Source organism: Ciconia boyciana, chromosome 1 (genome assembly GCF_034638445.1).
Source record: "Ciconia boyciana chromosome 1, ASM3463844v1, whole genome shotgun sequence".
Taxonomy (NCBI): Eukaryota; Metazoa; Chordata; class Aves; order Ciconiiformes; family Ciconiidae; genus Ciconia; species Ciconia boyciana.
Window position 1 is genome coordinate 171,686,641 of NC_132934.1, and position 16,408 is coordinate 171,703,048.

Genomic DNA, 16,408 nt, shown 5'->3' on the forward strand with positions numbered 1-16,408 from the left:
GAGGTGATGGAGCCTGTAAGGTGGCAGTGGGAAGGAACACAGGGAAGGGGGACCATCAACCAGCTGGATGGCGTCAAAGCAAATTTTGTTCCCTGGGAATCAGTATCTCTTACTTTGCTTCTCCTTAAGTACAAATAACATTACTTTTTTTTTTCTTGGTTTTTTTTTTTTCCATTTTTCCTGAACTCGTGTCAGTTAAGAAGAGCTCATCTGAAGGCATCTGATCTCATCAACAGGAACATGGGCTAAGAACAGTGTTGGATTCGTAAAAGCAAATTTTCCCTGCTTTCCTCAATACTTAGAAGTCCTTATATCACAAGGGCATAGTCACCCCATCAAATGCTCTAGAGTATCGTCTTGTCTCAGCTGGATGCAACTTAAAACCCATCTTCCCATGGCCAATTTAAAGCCATTTTCTAACATGCAATGGCACCAGTGCCTGTGAGATCAGTAATGGTACACAAGAAACATTTTAGTCCTAGCTAACCAGTTCAAATCCAGCCTGGGTTGAATATGAATCTTGTAAGGCAGCTGTTTAGCTGGCTTTATGAAGTGATGAAAGGAGGTAGTCTCACACTGATTTTCAGTGGACAGGTGTCTATGTGGTGGGACAACGGATGTTACCTGGCACACTTCGTGGCAGTCTCAGCAGACAGCCCCAGAAATAAAACAGTGATCTCCTCAGTGCTAGGAGTGTTACCCCTGAGTTAAAACATGCCACCAGGGTGATGTGAGGAAGCATACGGTGTTTTGCTTTATGCTGTGTCTCTGCAAAGCTTGCTTTAGCTGCAATCACATACATCCCATGAATCCTGGATAGGATAAAAGAAAACCAGATTGTGCAGCTGAGTGAAAGCCTCCTCCCTTTGTGCCTCCATTAAGACAGTGGAGCTCATTTGAAATACATTGGCTTACATGCAAATCAGTAATGCACAAGGTAATAATATAACACAAGGAATGGAAATAGAAAAATGAAAATGGTTTTGGATCCAATATTTCATTTGAATCTAAATTAATCTTGGTGATCTTTTGGTCCATAATATACTGAGAAAGGCAAAGAGTATGTTAAATTACCTACAGACAGTCCACAGTCATAAAATGTTCGGAAGAAAGTACTCCTTATGACATTTCTACTTCTTATTTTTTCACTGGCTCCATTAAGATACAAAAAATAGAATACAAATGTTTTAGTCTGACAATGAAATCTTTGATGACATTTAATTAAATAATAAGGGACACAAGCCAAGGGAAATATTACAGCATAACATCACAACAAATTAGTCCTGTATTTAACAATACTTTGACATGGGAGAGAAACACATCGGGGAAAGAATTTTTCCAAAGCACCTTTTCACTTTTGATTTAAATTTAGGATGCCTAAATCTACTGTTCTAAGAAAAACTCCTGTGGACAGGGAACTTCTCTTGCATTTTGAATTAACCAGGATCAGATGTCTATCAGTAGCATTATTCTAGTGTGTGAAAGTTGGCAAGATTCAACCTTTGGTCCATAGTTATTTAAAACAATCCTTTACACACAGTTTATATTCAGGGTTGAATCAAAATGGCACTGCAAATATAACCAAGAACAAATGTGGTTCACACTAGTTGTCATCTACTTCTACTTTTTGTTCAAAACTCAGATGGATGTCAATGCTATGTGTGATATGAGTTGTATGGCCTCTTCTGAGAAATATGTGTAATTCCAAACTGTGACTAGTTAGCTGTACAAAAAAAATTGTCATGTTTTTATTGGAATTATCTCTTCCGCTTGTCTATTTGTTCCTGTACTGACTCATAAAATTTTTAACAGGAACAAATATGATAAGAGTAATAGGCAAGTATGTGTATATACATATGTCTCTCTCTATATATGTGCAGTATATGGACTCATTGAGACTATTTTGGCTGCTGGACAACTTTCTGTGGTATTAATCAGGCATTACATTGATTTTGATTGCATTCTTATTCTGAAAGGATAATTCACTGTTATACATCAGACATTTTTAAACAACAAGACTTGTATTCACAGAAAGGCATAATGGCTTTATTGACTATAATAAGTTATCAAAGTGCAACAGAGAAGATAAATTATGTGCATGAACTGTGATTATATGTTTCTCATGTTCTAAGGGCTATTTCTATGTACTTTTCATAAGGGTAAATGCTTTCTAGAGACAACCCCATCTATACATGTGTTTAATTTTACTTTGCTCTGTAGTTTAGGACCTATCTAAATGAATAATGATGGAAATTATCTAAAGCCCACTGCCATTAACAAGATGACTGATACCGACCTATGCAGGGGGGGAATTCACCAGTTGGGAGGGAAGGGGGAAGGGTAGAAGGGGAGGAAACACCCCATTAGAACTGCACTGTGCTATTATAATGTTGAAGAATTGTCTATGTCTCATGACAGAGAGGTGGCCAGGCAGCTACACAGCCCCTTTTCATGTCCCTTTCCTCCTCCTGATCAGTGTTGCAACAAGCTACTGTCATGTAGGTGGATAACTCCTGATTACAGTCAGGCTTCAGACTGCCCTTGAGCACATGTGTACATCTCATTTAAAAAGGGCCCTAATGAGCCTGATTTTTACACAGACTTACACAATTAAATTTTGAAATATGCAGGAACTGTGAACATTTGGCATTTCTGGTAATCAGGCTTGATGGGCCACAGATACTATGAAGAAATTATTTTAATTTTGGCAGTATAAAATTAAAACTCCTATGTGGTCTGTAGATAATAATTCAGATTAGGAAACCTCTCCCTATCTATAGTATCAATGTCTACATCTGGCCTAGTCATTTCAGGCTCCCTTTATTGTCAACAAACAAACATTTCCAGACGGTGATTCTGCTGACCTATTTTAGGTATAATTATTTTAAGGTAAGAAGAAAATTAGATTAAGTTGATCCCACCTGTAGTTTTCCAGCTTAGGGAAAATTGCTTTTTTTAAAACCAAGAATGGCCAGTCTTTCTTTTATTTCACTTTTGTTTATTTCCATTTGCTTAACTCAGATTGTGCTTAGTATCATACAAACAGACAAGAAATTGCCTTCTTCCCCCAAAAGGTTGCAATTTATTTAAATAAAAAAGCAGACAAATGTTCATACATCGTCTATCATATGCTGGTATGAGCTGGAGGTGGTGCAGTACTGGAAAGAGCAAAACAGCATAAAAATGATTTATCACAAGTTAGTATTGTATAAAAACTCTTGATTCATCATCCAAGTACTTCATTTAAACTACAAATAACTTCTTGCACAACCACTGGCTTTAAGTCCTAGGAATATGTTTGTACACAATGAGATAAAAAGAATTATTATGGTATTAACTGTAGGAAATAAAGATCAAAGGTTACCATCATGACTCTTCCTGAACTAAAACTATGCTTTGCCTCACAGTGATACCTCAACTGTCCTAAAAGTGTAATGAACAATACTTAAGGTGATATTTATATTGGCATTGGTTTCTCTTTAAACTTGAATAAATAAATTAAATAAACTTAATAAACTAGTTAATAAGTTTTAAATAAAATAGTCTCCTTCAACAAGTGCTTAAATAATTTCTACATTAAATATTCAGAGTATTACATTCTCCATATAGTTTGTAGCTGATTTTTTTTTTTTTCCCCAATCCAGATATCAAGTTTGCATGCAGTTTCCTCAAAAGCTGTGTGTTTCATCTTTCCTGGTGTCATTTGTGTAAGGGCAGAAAGGACTGGAGGTGAAACTGAACAATTCAGAAAGTTCTCTTTTTCTGTTGTTGTTACATTAAGTATCTTTATGCCTTTCTAATACGCAACCAAAATTATGTGAGTGGAACTGGAATCATGGCAACCCAACAATAAAAAAAAGCCAAAAACCATTTCTTTCTGGTTCATGAGAAAAATCTTCGTGCAAATGTCAGAATTAATGTATTCAGCCAATACTAAATAAAATATATTCAATAAACTCAGCAATAGAGTACTTCTAAGTGAATAAATACTAATTTGCCCTTGTAAGTGGCCTTTGCTCTTTTAAACAGCTATATTAATTACTCTTATGAATCTCCCCACAGATAGTTCATAAGCTCAATGACCACTGTTCAAGTGAATTGTTATATTCTGCCCTTGCTTGCCAGCCAGCCAGCCTGAAAAAAGCGAAAAATTCCTGTGCAGACTTACAACCTTATAGTCTTTTTAAAAGGGAAGTGGTGGCTAAGGATTACATTGGTTGGGACATGAGTCTTTTTAGAAAGCAACGCTACCATGGACAAGCACCCCATTGAGGCTCTGGACACTGAGACTGTTCTAGTTTTTCCTCACTTTGGCCCCATTGCAACCAATCTTTTCCTAAGGTTCACACATACGGAAGAGAATAGTTTTCTACTATCTACTTGCAACTGTTGGGAAATATTTATCTAGTTATTATTTTCATTTTAAATGGTGCCATTCTGAATTTTTTGTGCTATAACGAAAAGTGTAGCCTGCTCCCTGCATCCCAAAAGTTAGTCCGGAATCACTGACACAAGAACCCTTAGAGACACAAGTCCCTGTTCAGGACTTGGACATCATCCCCACAAAGCAAGGCTGCAGAAAGGAATACAGCTCTAATGTAAGCTGATTGCTCTGGTGCACTGCTGAAATGAGCACATGGGTGCAGAGCAGCTGGCTGAAATGAAATCCAGACAAGACACATGTGGATGTGGTGGGAAGAGGAAAATGTTTAAAAAAAAAAGCTACAAACATTACCTCTTCATAACATCAAAGTGGTTCTCAACTTTGCTTCCTTTTGTACTCATTATTGCTTCCAGATACCCATTATTAGTCTCTGTTCTTCTACACAGAGGCTTTCTTATCTATTGTGAGCCATACAGTCTGTCACCTACTGCTACATTTTCCTCATACAGTCTACCTGGGGAAGGTGAAGGATGTCACTGAGAAGTTCTAGATTTCTGATATGTGGTGTAGCATAAGGCAACACAAAGCACAATGATAGCCTTCTTCACCAGTGATACAGGTGTTCGGTATTCAGTGTCCTATGTCCAGACACCGCAGAAGATGTCTCTGGCTCTGGAGTCAGAAAAAATCCAGCCATGCCCATTTACAGTCTACAGCTGTGGAGAGTCCTCATGACCACCAACTTCATCTTACTGCAAGGGTGTTGCATTTATCTCAGTGATAGGTGAAGGATTACTTCTCCGTAGATAAAGAAAGAGAAGATGAAGAAAGCAAAAATGTCCTGTCCACATCCATCTCAAATATATTACAGCTCAATTTTCAAAACCTCCTTCTCTTCTTTCTTCCAACTCCCTGTTCCACAGGAAACTGATTACTCATTTTTTCATGAGCACTTTTTGATGTGTCAGGAAAGAAGAAAAGCAGGTAGAGAACTCTGGCTTGTCTAGGTGACAGAGAAAACATGTCTCTCCTCTTGGATAGGAAGTCAAAGGGAAAAACAAAGGGAATCTTACGATTTTTGAGAGAAATAAAACAGAACAGTGTAGAAAAAACTTCATTGATTACACGGATGAGAGAATAGCTCAGGAGGAGAAAAGCTATTTCAACCTTAGGACGTTTGTCCCAGGACAAGAGATCAGCTATCACATTCCTTACCCATCATGTGTTGAATTGATTTGAATCAATAAAATTTTCAAATCCAATTGATCAAAACATATTCCTGTTGTTTAGTTATTTATTTATAATGTCAGATCATTTGGTTAATTTGAGGGAAGAAAGGCACTTTATTTTTTCCTCCTACTTATGGAAACTTTCATACAGGCATAGATACATGCTGGAGGTCTTCCTCACTCTTAATCCAATTTATTTTCTTTGTAATACCCATCCACTCATCTTCTTTCTATTTCCTTTTTGGAAGAGGAAGGAAACATTCAAAAGATGAAGATCTTGAGAAACTGGCTGAAATAGGATTTTTTTTAAAGACTTCAGCATTCCTTCTCATCCAATTTCAGTAGGGGAGACTTCTTGCCATTTACATTTGACAGCTGTAAGGCAACGTACATTTTAGATTTCTTGATGTAAGCTAAAACCAATACAATGCAATGACACAAAATGTCACCAGGTATAATCAATATAATTTTCTCCATTAAGAAGTATGTGCTCTGTCACTAGCACATATTTCCCTAGGTCATGAGATCAGATAAAAGCAGGTGGGAAGCTGAGTTGACCATTGTCTACCTGGTTGAATATTCATGGTGTTACTGACTGGTTTTGTCTTTTGACACAATATAACTAATGTAAAGGTTTACTGTTGATCCTTCCCATTGTGTCCATATATGAACTGTTTATATGAACTGTTCTGAAGACAGCTGTACCATATTACAAGCAAAATGTACTTTAAGAGGTGTACTTACCTACTTGTGAGGACCCAACTTTGTTGTTGCTTTTCCAGAGAAGATAAGATTAAAAAAAAAAATCCAATTGTCAAATTATTTCATACAAATTCTTACTCACTCCAAAGGTTTCTATGCTATGAGAAATTAAAAGGATCAGGTCATCAACTGATTATCATATATTTTTTTCCAGATAGACTCCACATCATAGTCTTGGAAAATCCCAGCTATGTTTGAGTTTCTAGACAGGTATGGAAGCCCAGAACATGTTGAAGAAGGGATATTTTAGTCTCTAAATTTGCAATCAGTCATGCATGTTTGACTGTAAATGCTCTGAGAGGGTCCTCCATGTTGCTAGGACTAGCCAGGTGCTTAAATTTATATGTGTGTTTAGTGCTTGCAGGATCAGAGCTGCTGCTGAAAGGCATGTGGAAAGAAGGATCTAGGTCTAATCACTCAGGTACCCTCAACAGTTAAGTGAGAAAAATAGCTACCTCCAGTGGGCAATTCTTTCCATCAGTCTTAGTCACTGGTCTTAAGAAGGGGTGATCTGCCCTTCAGAGATGTCTATCACTCCCCTTTGTAGACATAGGGAGCCTAAAAAAAAACAACTCACACTTGATAGCTTATTTTGGTTGACATGAATCCTATCCTCTGTCATTCTGACTCCGTTGCTTTAAATGTTTAACAGTTTCTGTGATTGTCTTATCTTTATTGTTTACTGAACTCATTAAGAAAACTGGGGGCTGAACTGGTGAATGTCTGTTTGTTAAAATGCTGTGTTTCTAAGGACATGGTATATCAAATACATGTTGCATGACACTTCAAATCTCACTTTCAGTTGTGTTTTTTCTCTAGTTCCCCTTGAACTGCTGATTCAAGACATCCAGTTTTACACTGTCCTGCATTTTATTCAGTTTCCCTTAAGAAATCTGTGACTTACAAAGGGCAGTGTATATGTGTTAAGAACATGTCCTTGTCATTCTTTGTAAGGCTATAGCATGAACTATGATAGGAACAAATACCGCATGTTTGGTATCATTTTAAGATACCCTTGCTTTATAAAAATGACCTTGTTTGACTATGTATATTGAATAAGCAAATGATCTCTTTCTTCTTCATCTGGAAAAAGCCTTTGGCTATCTGCTTATTCAAAATATGGTAAAACATTGTCTTCATCTGCTTGTCTCATGACGTGCAAATTCGATTTAAACCAACAGAGCGATAACACTCTTACCACTGGAAGAATGTTGTGCTATATCAAACTGAACTTTGCACATACATTGTATGCTTAGGAGTATACTGAAATGTGCACTGCAAAAGTGGCAAGTGAATACAACTAAACAGTTCAGAGAAATCAGCCATCATGTTATGTAAAACTACAGGAAAGGATACATACAGACCCTCAAGAATGCTTCAAACACTTTTCACACAAAAAGGAAAAAAATTGTTTTATGCTATTTCTAAACTGAAGTCAGTTAACATGTTGAGCAGTTAATGTATTTGGAAAAGCACTCACGTATGACTTGCATGGGGGATTGGATACAGGCAAGAAGTTCTGGGCTCATTCTGGTGCTGTCAACAACCTGCCCTGTGGCCTCAGACACTTTCCATGCTCTATTTTTATTCCCCCCTTAGTAAAATGGGCATAATTCAGATTTACCTACTTACATAGTGTTGCAGGGTCGGAATGTCATTCGAGCACTTAAAGATAAAGCGAGCCATTTACACAATGCTCAGACTTGGAAGATGGACACATGTATGTCCAAGGAGGGTATAAAGGTGTGAGGGAAGCTGGATAATGTGGATACTGTAAAACTGCTTCTTTGATTCATTGTTCTGAAATAGAGCCTAAGGTTCTTTCTTTATGTTAAGGCTATACAATCAAGCATAAAACATGACTCTGCCATCTGTCAGTGTAAAATATTCCTGTCCAGTGGAAATCCTGATGCTTTTTAGCTGGTGGGGCATCCTGCCGAGGGCTGTTAGGCAGGTGGAGGATGCTTCCTGCTCTGGTGTGCTGCACTGCTGGGCTTGGTGCTAGCATACGCATTGCTGACACCTAGCACAAGGGTGAAATAAGAGTCACGAATATTTTCCTCCGGGTTATAAAGTTCTGGTTGGGATGGGCCCCAGCATCGCCAAGGTAAGGGCTTTCCCTGTTGCTGCCTTGTTTGCCTCACCAGAGCTGCCTTGGTGGCCCCTATGTTCTTGATATTTGAAGATTCTTCAGTGCACATACGTCGCGTTCCCACTGTAACTACAAGTTCTTGGGTTCTTTTTGAAGAGAAATGTTTTATAGCAGGCATTAGACAATGTTAACATCCTATTTTTAGCTAGTGCTAAAAGTAAGGGAGGCTCTTAAGTAAGGACTGCTTTTCTCCTTTGTCCTAAGGACCATTTGTATAGACGGGGATTGCGTGCACAGGTGTGAACAAGCACAGACCACAGCAGATCACTTCATCCAAAGATTACGTCTTCTAAACCAGACAATGACTCCTAACAAACTGGAGGTCAGCAGCTGAGAAAAGAAGCTAAGGCTAGTTAGGAAAAAGGAGTTACATGGTTTTAGAAAGGAGATTATTTATAAATAAAATAGTTCTTTATGAGCAAGGAGAATGCTGTCATATGCAGTTTAAGAGACATGGCTAAGAAAAAGTGAGAGAGGGAAGAAGGGCTTCCCTTGCCTATTGAAAAGAGATAATTTTTTTACCCCAAATAATTAAAAAGCACAGTAGATTCCTGTATAAAAATACAGTGAAGAGCAAGCCCTGTCATTTTACCACCAGGTAAACTTGCTGAAGTCAGCTCCTGGCCAAGGTGTAGGGATGACCTCAGCAAGTTTACCTTGTGGTAAAACTAACAGGTTTTGATCTTTACTTTGTTTTCACCTCAGGAAAGCTCCTGCTTGCTAGTTACCTGAAGGTAAAAATCACACCTTCATCACCAAAGCTAAGTCTATGAAGCAAACAGACTGGGAATAAGAAGAAATGAGAGGTGGTATATGGCATATAGACATCAAAGGAGGGGATGCAGGGCTTGTTTTGCTTCTTCAAGAGGAAAAAGGAAATTTAGAAATGGGATATGAGGCAGAAGGTATGGCAGAAATGGTAAGTATGATTGAATAGCATGTACAATTACTTCACAGTAGTGTTTTAGACAAATAAGGCAGGGAGAAGAAAAGGGAGAAACGAGGTAGGAAACAAGGAAATAAAGGGTGGAATAATGATGGGGAGAGAACCAAGGCAGAGACAGGTATTTTTTTGGTGGGATTTAGAGAAATAGGAATCTGGAGCATAAAACATGAGACAGGCTGCATTTGGAGGTGCACTGGGTGGTAAAGCAAAAAGGGCAAGCATGAACAATGATCCCATGACTGTGTTAGGATAGCAAGACGGGATTACACCACACCAGGGGTGGACTGACATCGACCTCAGGAAATCTGAAGGGATGTGTAAGTGGTCACGAACCCAGCTCATAGCAGAGCAGCAGTTGGTAGCTCGGGACATTGAGCACTGCTTTCTGCAGAGGTAAGTTTGGCCAACTGGGCTGTTTCACTTGGGAAGGAGGTCAAAGAGGACTCAAGAAATGAAGAATAACAAGACTCTGAGATGGGACATAGGAAAGGCAAGAATCTAGAAGAAAGAGCATGTGGGGAGGCACTGCTTAGTCTTGCACTCAACAAAATGTTTGCCATGCAATATCTGCTGCATTTCTATAATTTCTCTCATGTTCCAGATTGCTGTAGCTATTTCTATACTGTCATAATACTACTCAATAATAATTGAGGTTTTTCTAGGTTTTGGGTTTGGGGGTTTTTTTGTTTGTTTGGTTTGGGTTTTTTTTGTTTTGTTTGTTTGTTTCTTTGTTTTTAAATCTAGATCATACAGGTTATATATTTCAGAGCAAACAGCTTGCTTTGCCTAAGTACTTCTGTGAACTGAACAGTCTGCCCTGAGGCAAGCAAATCCAAAGCCAAAGAGGGATGCACCCTTCATATTCCGCTAATTGATTGAAGGGGCAAATGATCTATAGGAAAAGTTGCATCATTAACGTAATTGAGGGCAAAGCCTAATTAGAGGGGAAATGAAGTAGACAGAGCCAGAGACACAGCAGGCCTTCATGTGAGATGTCAACAAACAGACATTGTAACTAAAACCAGACAGCAACCGCAGTACTTCATTTACATCTTCAATTTCAATGTGAAAACACTTACAGTGATTGTGATGTGTATGTGAGATTTCAGAGGAGGAATGCAAAAATTTAATATAGCTAAAATGAAATCAGCAGGTTTTAGAGTTATAGAAAAAAATCAACTGACTAAAGTTGCTTTAAAAAATCCTGTGCAAACTGACTGAAGTTACTTAAGACTGCATTTGTGCTTCTCCAGTATATTTGAACTCCACATTCCTGAGGAAATCCAACAAGAACTGCACCAGGAATTTTACAGTAGCAAGTAAATAAACCAAGTAAATTCTGGCGGATGATATTGCTTCAGTTTGACTCTACAGAATTCCTGAATGAAGACATAAAATGTCACTTGTGCACATTTGTTCTTTAAATGGTTACTCTGTGCAGTTACTTTTCTGGAGTCCCCTTGCTTGCGCAAAGAGGTTTTCCCCCTCAGAATCACAAGCTCCTGAGCTGTGAACTGATGATGTTAAATTCTAGAGGCTTGTTAAGTATTTTAAACATTAGTTTAATATCTGAATTAAAACAGGTGGCAGTGGTCTTTTGAGGACCTTTTCCACTGCATTTTAGGGGCTTTTTTTTGGCATGCAGCTCCTTTTTAACCAACTGCAGGAATACAAACAAAACCTTTTCATAAGAACAGCCACTTAAGTGAAATGAGGAATGCAAGCAGACATGTTTTGGCTACGGTGCAAGTCTTTAAAGTATATAGGCATTATTATACTATTCAACTGCAGTCACATGGGTATTGTGCATTCTTTAAAAAGCTGGGCCCTAAGCCTGCTCCCCAAATATGCACAAAATTTCTGTAAGTATATATAATTAAATAGTGTGTAGATATGTTAATAAATGGAAAGGGAAAATGAATTTTATTATGAAAACTAAACCTACACAGAGCCAGAAAACCCATCACATACTAATTAACGAAAACAGTTTTGGGCTGACCTCTTTTGTATTCTAAGGAAAATTATCAGCAGTTTGCAGCTTCACAAACCTCACATTTTATTAATCGATGCAATTGCTTACCAGACAACAGAGTCATCCCTGTGTTTACAGCAACTGGATATTAAGTAGATGCTTCTGTATCTGTATTTTATTCTCCGTACTTTCTGTCCTCCCTAGTTGATGCAACCACCCTCATCTCCCATCTCCTTCCATACAGATCAGCATATAGCGTCAAAACTTTGTCCTGGATCTGCTGATTCAGCTCTGAAACAAGAAAACTCTCAATGACTTCTTGGAACATTTTACTTGTGTTGGATCACCATGTGATTCTTAAATCAATTTAAGAGTTTTTCCTCAAGACAAGACAAGTGAGAGCCATTGACCCAACCAAGATAACACACTGGCTCCCTTTTAATTCGAATTCTCCCGTGCAAAGCTTGAAAACACTGACTTTAGGCAGAAGACAGGAAGAGGCTCCACTGAGTACAGTATTAGTAATTATCTACGTTGTGTGAGAAGGAGCACTAAATACACTTACAGGGGTGGAGAATGTGCTGGTTTTGGCTGGGAGAGAGTTAATTTTCTTCATAGTAGCTAGTATGGGGCTATGTTTTGTGCTGAAAACAGTGTTGATAACACAGGGATGTTTTCACTATTGCTGAGCAGTGCTTACACAGAGTCAAGGCCTTTTCTGCTTCTCATCCCACCCCACCAGCGAGTAGGCTGGGGGTGCACAAGAAGTTGGGAGGGGACACAGCTGGGACAGTTGACCCCAACTGACCAAAGGGCTATTCCATACCATATGACATCATGCTCAGCATGTAAAGCTGGGGAAAGAAGAAGGAAGGGGGGACGTTCAGAGTGATGGCGACTGTCTTCCCAAGTAACCGTTACATGCGATGGAGCCCTCCTTTCCTGGAGATGGCTGAACACCTGCCTTGCCGATGGGAAGTAGTGAATGAATTTCTTGTTTTGCTTTGCTTGTGCACACCATTTTTGCTTTACCTATGAAACTGTTTTTATCTCAACCTACGAGTTTTCTCCGTTTTACCCTTCTGATTCTCCCCCCCATCTCATTGTGGGTGCATGAGCGAGTGGCTGTGTGGTACTTAGTTGCCGGCTGGGGTTAAACCACGACAACAAAACACACCTAAAGTTAGCCTAACAAATGCATATTATGCCATTCTTGCAGCTAAAGACCTTCAGGGCAAATCTCCTTTTAGTTCTCTGAAAGTACAGTAGCTCAAAGCTCATTTTGGTGGAAAATGGAATTTATAAAATTACGGGTTTCAAGACAGCAAAAATTACAGCAGTCTACAAATCACCAGAGCAGTCTTTCTTATTTCAGCTTTGTAGTAAAGTTTATTGTAAACTAGGTAATAAGAGGAAATCCTGCTTGGATCATACTAGAGTACAATAGTTGAATGTTAACACATTTATTATCACCTGTCACATCCCTATGAATGCATCATTGTGAACATGCATTTGGATCCAGGACAGCATCATTAATCATCGTTCCAAAAAACCCACAGTAGTTGATTATTTGTCTCAACATATTGCATTTAAATCATCCTCCTCATTAAATCAATTATGAGACAACGTAAGTATCCTAATTGAGCTACTAAGAACTAGAACATTTTTGCAAAATAGAAATGGAAAGAAACTACCAAATCATATCCTGATTTTCAACTACATAAAGTCTATTTCTTTTATTCTTTAGCAGAAATCATACAGCTGGGGAATTAAATTAGGAAACCTTTCCAGGGTGTATTAGCTGGGGTTTGGCAATGCGCTGCCTTTGTCATGTGGCTTTTTACAGCTTGGAACACAAACAGAACTTACTCGTGCATGCTCATAATATATACTGTAAACATATCTTATGATGCAAAGAAGTTTTTAACACTTCCCGTTGTTCTCAATGAAATACGGTAAACAATGGAAGCTATTGAACCCTCTATGTGTTTGAAAATATAGTCCAAATGTATATCAAACTCTCTTTCTCAAGAGTGGCATTCACTGAAGCAAATATTGGCATGTGTATATCTGAATTAGCTGTCCCAGGCTCCCCTTATAGTAAGCAGAGGAAAACAAGCAGGTTTAAGACTTGATTCATCTGACTTATTTTAGAAACCTGCTTTGGGATGAGAATAATCAAATCCTAGAAGTGCCTCTTTTTTTCCATTGACCCAAGAGGGAGTCCAAGACTTCTAAGTGTCAAGACAAGGATGTCTACACTTCAGTAATCTAAATTTCAGCCTAAGATCCATCAGCCTGGAGGATAACACAATACAGGCAACATGAACTTGAAAGCTCAAAAGGAAAGAATGAAGAGATGCAGGCCTTCGATTATTTACACCTGCAGCGTCATAGAAGACATGAAGCTATACCAAGGACTTAATTGTAAAGAGTGATAGGACACAGCCTAGCAAACAGATACAGGAGATAAAGTGACATGGAAAATACACTGCAAACTGTCCTATAGATGGAAATATTCTTATGGATAACAACGACTAACTTTGTGGAAAATATATTCTTTCCAAATACTACTAATTTCTGCAGCTTTTATATTTTCTTTTGCTTTGACAAGGTTCCCATAAAAAGTATAGATACTTCAGCTGCTGTTCTTTTCAGTTGTTGGGCTTCTATTGTAAAATTCGATTGTGATATCCTACTGCAGTACTAATTTTGTCAAGTACATGAAATCACTTTAGCCATTTTGAAGACTCAAATTTAAGTTATTATCAGCTGGGGCATGATTTGACTTCAATATTGATGCAAAATGCTTTATTATCCTCCTCACTCATTAATTTTATATTACATTGTCTTAGTAAGAATATCAGTCATACATACTCTTTCTGAAAGGAAAGCTGTATCATTTAGGGAATGTTTTGCTTTGCTAACTCTGGCACCTGATTTGTTTTGAGGTAAAAACACTGTAATGATTCACTTCAGCAGCAAATCAGTCCCAACTCCAGTGCTAAGTTGAGCTATTTTGGCTTCTTTTTCAGGTAGGTTCTACACAGCCCTATGCCCTGCCTCTGTTTGGAGGAACAGTTCCCCATGGGATTGCATGAAACCTTGTCTAAACAGTGCCCAGACTGGCTTTTTGGTTTGATTGATTCTTGGTTTTGTAATAGGGCCACCTTTCCATAAAAGTGACTTAGACTTGATAGTCTTCTCCTCTGGCAGAAACAAGTGGTCCATGCAAGATGTAGGAGAACTGCACAGTGTGGGACAGCCCATCAGTTTTTACCTCTTTCACATCTGTGTGCATCAGCAACATGACAAATATCTTTATTGTTAGAAGAGACAATCTTATTCTGAACATCACTCTTCACTGAATAAGAACTGTTTTCATCATCCTGTTCTGTGTAGTAGTTATTGGCAGATTCCTTTCTCTTCTCTCTCACAAGTTACAACAGGAGAATCTATATCATTTTTCATCTTTTGCAACTTCCAGAGTAAAATTAGACACTTTACAGATTTCAGTTAGTTTTGTGTTTTTTTAATATGCCTCCCAAAACAGCCCCCTGCCAAATGAACTACAATCAATAGCTTTTTTATTTCTTCAATGAAATTTAAACATAAATAGGGAAGAAGAAAAAGAAATCTAAAAAGTAATGTTTCCTTTCATAGGAGAAATAATCAGCTTTCATGTAAAAATACATTTTCTATATATCCGTTGTAAATTCCATCTTCCAAGTTTCCTATAAAACCTAACATTTGTCAACAATTACCACTTGGTGCTATACAACACTTCTTTCAAAATATTTGGAGATACCTACTGTGTAGTAACTATGGGCAAATGTTGATTTTTAATAGCTTTTATTATATGTGGTCTTGTTACTGGTGAAAACATGATGAACTTTCAGAATAATTTCATACTAAATCATGACCCATTTTATTTTTAATAGCATTGTAAATAGACACATTAAACTTGCAAAACAAAACTCTAAATCCCAGGAAGGAATAAATTGTATAGAATCAATTGACTTGTGAGTGGTTTCTTTTCCTCACTGTCTGCACACACTAAAATTCAGCACATTCTGCATTTAATAAGTCAATTACACTTACAGGACATATATTGTTAATTAGGAACTAAACCTCACTTTTCACAAAGGATTGACATCCCCGTTTCACCTAAAATATGCAAACTAATATTTTGTGTCAATAGATGTTGAATTTTGTGGACATGGTAGCAAAGCAAATTTGTCAGATTTACCAGATTTACCAAATTGTCAGATTGCTTTTGGAATTAGGATGTACAGACTATTTTTGAGCTTCCCATAGACAAAGGCACACTGATCCTCATCCCACTGACAGCAACAAAGCAAATTGCCACTGTCTTCGGTGCGAGGAGGATTCAGCCCAGAAGGCATAAACATTTGCTAACATGAAGGAATAGGGGCAGCCTTGTTAGCGGAACTCTTTCCCAGGAAGTCAGAAGCTGATCAGCTCTACACTCAGCAGGAGATGTCAACAAAGTCTATAGAAATTATGATGGGCGCTTCAGATTACATGAAGAAATTGTGACTTTCTCAGAAAGGTCATATGTAAAACATTCTCCTTAAATACATTCTCCTCAAATTAGATCAGCAGTTTACACAATATAATTGATTATTTTAGGCATTGTTTCTTAACAAATAACTGAAAAACTATCTGTAAAAGATGCTTTAGAAAGAAAACAGAAGTCAAAACAAGTCAAAGAAGTTTTTTAAGAATAAAAATCTTAAAACATGAACAGCTTAAAATCATAAGCTATGAAGGGAAAAATCCTGCTCCTCTTTCTGCCGGGAGGTGGGCTTTGCCCACAGCAAAACGAGTGGGGATGTTATTGCGGTGGCAATAGCCACAGCATTTTGACTACTTCTTTGTAGCACTGGAAGAAAAAAGAAAGCAAACTATCCCACTGCCTGAGGCATGCTCCTGAGCAAAG